We start from the raw sequence: 6,486 nt of genomic DNA, 5'->3' as shown, positions 1-6,486 counted from the left end.
ATCAAAGAAAAACAAAAAACATAGCAAAGCAAGCAACCAAGGATCAACACCAGATTTATATGGTTCAGCAATGTGCCTATATCCATGAGAAATGGCAGCTCATCATCATCACATTGATCATGAAGAAATTACAAGTTCAATACAAGCAATAGATAGCTTGATCTCTTTCGGTTTCTCTTTTCAAAACCTATCTCAATCTACTAACTCTTCTTTTCTGTTGAACTCTCTGTCTGTTTTTCTCTTCTTCAAAAACTCCCTTAATGAATAACATGATCAAATATATATACACTCTAGTTGCTAGCTCTAGGAACAAAGGCTATACTTTGGTGCCAAGACCAATTCAGTTATGACAACTGAATTCAGTTATAATGAATTCAGTTATGACAACACAACTAGAATCCTTCCCATTTGTGCCTTTAGTGATTTTGAGTCACATACCACACTGCTAGAGGAAGCATGGATATGATGAAGGAGAAGAAGGATTCACCGCTATACAAGTGCAAAATGTTGGTTGCCTTGGCATAAAATGCAGCAATGTAGTTTGTGATGCGAGTGATTTTGATCACAGAGGTGGTAAGGTGAATGTTGTGACAGAGATATTGAATTGGGTGGTGTTGGTGGTGGTGTAGGACTGGATTCCATTGTTGAGGCTTCTAAAGTTCCAGATACCATATAAGTGTTTGAGTATTGAGAGAAAAGGAGAGAAAGAGAAATAGATTATCGAAGTTGTAACATAATTCTATTCTATTTAACATTCTGTCATTGGTTCCATGTTGTACCCTTTTAAACTAGTTTGAAAGTTGCCAAACACCCCATCAGGCCAATTACTAGTATAGTACCACAATTTACAATCATTGCATCAAACTCATGGAAAACAAATGAAAGGAAGAATCCAACCACTGAGAACAACAATTTTGGATGAGAAAGGCATCAGGATAATGACTAATGATTAGCAAAGTGTACCTTGCTAAAAGAACCAAGAGTCATAGAGATATTTCCACTTTCCACCAAAGCAAAGACCATTATATCATCCAACTCAATTGCATGGCCATTAGACTGATGAAGAACCCATAACCCATAAGTAAAACAACAATTGAGAGATCAATCGTCCATAAGATATAAAAGGGATCCAAGCAAAGGAGGTACCTTTATAGCTGCAGTAAACCTACCCAGATGTAGATAAGCAAGGCCTAAAGCCTAAGAAAATTTTAAATATTTATAAAGAAAAATATATGGAAAAGCAAATTCAATGAAAGGAAAGAGGGTAGAAAATTACTTCCCACAAATCAGCCAATGTTCAAAGATCTTAACTCTCTTTACCTGTGGCCAAGGAGGGAATTGTGACGATGCACTAGGCATGCCAGCCAATGTTCCATGGAAACTTCGATTGGGGAAGGTGTGAGAGGAATTGATACTAGGACCATATGCACCAGTTCCATGTCCTATGCGTGAATGAAGAATCTAATTGAAGATAAATGAAATTATCTTAGTTGTTTGTGTTAAAAATAGTAAATGGGCCTAGAGGATTAAGACCTTCACTTACATCCTTGGATATGATCATGTCTACATCAAAGTTTAGTTCTGGGTTCACTGTGGCAAGTTTCATGGACAAAAACTGCAAAATATCTCTTTGATAAGTTGACTAGTCACAAAACAATAATAATGGAACAAACAATAAAATTTGTGTTATTGAGTTATCATAAAATATCTCTTAGCATGCACTATTTGTAGAAGCAAGCTTCATAATGATGAACCAAGCAATTTTGATGATGCCAAAAGCCCAAGTGGTTGATTCAAGATTGATTCAAGACTTCAAGATCAAGCATCAAGAATCCAATCCAAGATTCAAGATTCAAGAGAAGAAATCAAGAAGCAACAAGTCAAGACTTCATATAGGATAAGTATTAAAAGATTTTTTCAAAAACCAAATAGCACAGTTTTTTTTTTACAAAAGAATTTTCTCAAATTTTCTAAAGTTGCCAAAGTGATTACTCTCTGGTAATCGATTACCAGTTGGCAGTAATCGATTACCAGTGACCAAATTGGTTTTCAAAATGTTTTCAAATGATTTGTAACGTTCCAAAATGATTTTCAAATAGTGTAATTGATTACACTATATTAGTAATCAATTACAAGTGAATTTGAACGTTGGAATTCAAATCCAATTGTGAAGAGTCATAACTTTTCATAAAATACATTGTGTAATTGATTACACCATTGTGGTAATTGATTACCAGTGAATAGTTTTGAAGAAAAAGTTAAGAGTTATAACTCTTAACATGATTTTCTCAAAAGTCATAACTCTTCCAATGGTTTTTTGACCAGACATGAAGAGTTTATAAAAGCAAGACCTTGGCACGCATTTTACAAGCATCCAAAAAACACATATCTCTTTCAAATCTTTTCTGACCATTGCCCATTGTTTTTCTTTGCAAAAACTCTTGCCAAAAAGCTTTCTAAACTTCGGTTTCAAAACTTAGTTTTTCTGCAAGTGGAAATTCTGCAAAAAACAAAAGTGTGCTATCTTTTCTTCCTTCTCCCTCTTGCCAAAAGAATTCAAAGGACTAACCGCCTGAGAATTCTTTTGATTCTTCCTCCTCCCTCTGAACAAAAGATTTCAAAGGACTAACCACTTGAGATATCTTTTGTTTCCCCTTACAAAGATTCAAGGGACTAACCGCCTAAGAATTCTTTGTCTTAACACATTGGAGCGTGCATCCTTTGTGGTACAAGTAGAGCGTACATCTACTTGAGTTGTAATACTGAGAACAAGAGAGGATACATCTCTTGTGAATCAGTTTAAGTAGAGGGTACATGTACTTGGTTGTTCAAAGAGAACAAGGGAGGGTAAATCCCTTGTGGATCTTTAATGGTGAGGGTTACCACTACTGGAAAACCCGAATGCAAATCTTTATTGAAGCCATAGACTACAACATTTGGGAAGCCATAGATATAGGACCTCATGTACCCACCATAGTAGATGGAATCACATCAACAGGCACAACAATAGAAAAACCTAGAGAGAAATGGTCTGAAGAAGATAAAAAAAGAGTTCAATATAATCTTAAAGCCAAAATCATTATTACTTCTGCCCTAGGAATAGATGAATATTTTAGAATCTCAAACTGCACGAGTGCTAAGGAGATGTGGGACAGACTTCAACTCACACATGAAGGCACAACTGATGTTAAGAGATCTAGGATTAATACACTAACCCATGAATATGAACTCTTTAGGATGAACACAAATGAGAACATCCAAAGCATGCAGAAAAGATTCACACACATAGTTAATGATCTTGCCTCCTTAGGAAAAACCTTTCCTAATGAAGATTTAATTAATAAAGTTTTGAGATGCCTAAGTAGGGAATGGAAGCCCAAGGTAACTGCCATTTCTGAAAGTAAAGATCTTTCTTCTATGTCTCTTGCCACACTTTTTGGCAAATTACAGGAACATGAGATGGAACTCCAACGGCTAAATCAAAATGAAGAAACCGACAAGAGGAAACGAAGCATATCACTAAAAGCCTCCTCATCAATGCAAAAAGAAAATGAAGATGAAGAATCAGAAGATGAAGAAGACTTCTCACTCGGTGTGAAGAAGTTTCACAAATTTGTCAAGAATAGAAGAATCGAGAGGCGTCAAAATTTCAACCATGGAAAAAGATTCCAAGAAGGCTCTCCAACTCTTAGATGCTACAAGTGCAACCAACTTGGTCACATAAAAGCAAATTGCCCCTCAAACGAGCAATGGCCTGGAAGAATGATAAGAAAAGCCATGAAGAAAGAAGGACTAAGAAGGCTTACATCGCTTGAGATGACAATGATTCATCCGAAGGATCTGAAAAGGAGGAAATCAACCTTCTAACAAAAGACTATGAGAGTGAAGAGGACATCACTCAAAGGGACTAAAATCATGATGGCAATCTGATTTCCATTTCATTCCAATGATGAAGATCAAACATTCCAATCACAGAAAAATGTATTATCTTATCCAGTTACTCAACTTAAGTGGTTCAGTTCATTAATTTTAAATTAAATTGTTAACACGATGACTAACATTTTTTTGTTGATTGTTGTTTTGGGATTGTTTTTAAAATGATTGATTGTGTTCTTTGAACTTTCCAAGTTTTTAAATTACCTTTAACAAATCTGAATGTTTGATGATGCTTGTGATCTATATCCTTCAATCCTTGTGTGATTCTTGTTTGATATGTTTGAATTACTTGATTGATTGCTTTGACCTTCCACTGTCACCATCCACTTAGATTATTATTATAGTTTCTATTTCTAAGTCGTGCATTTGGCTATGTTTTGATACACTTATTAGTATATTACTTTCTAAATTAGTTGTTTTAATTTGGTTATCTTGGATGACTTTCTAATTATCTAACATTTTATTATAGTTTATGGATGAATTATTATCTTCCTTGCTTAGTTTATGTATGAATTACTATCCTCCTTGATTGTTTTATGGATTAAAATGCTTGGATGATTGAGTGAATGTATGATTTTATGTCTCTATACGCACTTTGGCTTTTTGTTGATGCCAAAGGGGGAGAGAAAGTTGAGATTAAATCAAGAACTCATATAATTAAATAACTTAACTTCAAGTGAAGCTTAAACTCAAAAATAAAGGGGGAGAATTAAGTGAGTGATCGATTAGAAGATAGAGTTTGTATAAAGGGACTTTATAGGATGGTCTAATTATCCCTTGGCATAAGTGGAAATATTATTTAATTTAACCTTGGTTGATGATCGTGTAAGATTTTCCTAAATCTATTTGGCTCGAGTCAAATCAGAAATATTGACCACAATTATAAAATTCTTCAGCATGGTTCAAAGTTTGGTCAGGTTATTAAGCAAATGGGGACTAATAATGCCAAATAGTTGGCATTTATTAAATCATATTCTTCACAAGTCAGGAACCATCCACCTATTTTCCTGTGTTGAGAAGTCTAAACAAAACTCATGGTTGAAAGGAACCATTAACACTTATTGAATGTGGAAGAGATTTAGGTAACGTTTGGTTTGAATATTTTTTTAAAAATAATTTTTATTTTCAAATTTTTAAGATTTATAAAAACATGTACGAAAAGAAAATATGGATCTGAGGTGCTATCATGTTTTTACTTCTTTAGAAAAAACGAAAAACGTTGATTTTAGTTTTTAGCCTGTTTTTTAAAACATTTTTGGAGAAATATTTTCTCCATTTTAAATAAACGTGTTTTTACTTTTATTTTTTGTTTTCTTTAAAATGAAAAAAAAAAATCAAACCAAGAGCACCTTATTTTTCGAGTAAAGAGCTCTAGCTAGTTTCTTTTTAGGGTGATTGTCCATCATAACCTATGCTTCATGATCAATCTCTTTATGAGGTGCTTTACAATGTCAATAAGGAATCAGATTACAATCCTTTGTTTACCTATGCTCTACTGCAACTTTGCATTTCTAAAGGACAAAGTTATTATCGTTGGGCATACCAACTGTCTTCAGTGGGGTATAAGGGCTACTACAGGCTCTATAATATCAAACAAAGGAAATTCGTTATTTTCATGTATGTGATTTTCTTTAAGTCTCAGTTTCTACTTCATACATCTGAATTCTGATCCACTTTTTAAACTAGTTGATTTATTTCCTAATCTGATAGCTACGCTGCACAAAGTGTTGTTCACCCTCCAATTCATTTTCATTTTACAATTCTAATATTTCCACTACATTTTTTCAGGATAACCGTTAAGCCTCATCAACTACCCATAATAGTTTAGATACCCTTCCTTTCAAGACAACAACAAAAGTCCTAGACCACCCATTTACTAACAATAATACACTTGTTCCCCAGTACACACAAAGCCTAGTTAGGATAGACATATTGCAGGTACTATAAGAAATATAAAAAGCTAAAATGAAGCAAACTGTTCTCACAAGTTAAAATCAAGTTATATATTTTTAACTTTTGGAAAAAACGTGTGGAAGCTTCTAAAATGTTAAGGTGTACAAATTAATTTTAATCCTATTTGGATAAACTTTTCAACAAGTATTCATATGAAAGAAATTTGATGCATATTTTGACTTAATTGTAAAATTTAACACTCAACTTTTATTATTTTGTAAATTTTATCATCTAAGTTTTATTTTTGTAAATTTTACCATCCAAATGTTTAATTTTTACATATTTTTATCATCGTTTATGAAAGATAGATGATTTTGATTTTTAACATCCATTGTAATTATAACTAATGTAGAAAAATAACTTCACACATCGGTTATAACCACAACCAATATAGAAAGTTACTTTCCTGCATCAATTATAACTATAACCGATGTACAACGATCTAGAAAATTGACTTGTTATATCGTTTTATTACCATCACTATAAAATCCCTAAAAGAAATTAAATGGTAAAATTCGCGAAATGTTAAAAGTTGGAAGATAAAATTTGTGAAAAAAAAAACTTGAGGAATAAAATCTGCAAAATTATAAAAGTTGA

This window comes from Glycine max, chromosome 17, assembly GCF_000004515.6.
Source record: "Glycine max cultivar Williams 82 chromosome 17, Glycine_max_v4.0, whole genome shotgun sequence".
NCBI lineage: Eukaryota > Viridiplantae > Streptophyta > Magnoliopsida > Fabales > Fabaceae > Glycine > Glycine max.
The sequence above is the reverse complement of the archived record's forward strand: the minus strand, read 5'-3'. Positions refer to the sequence as shown.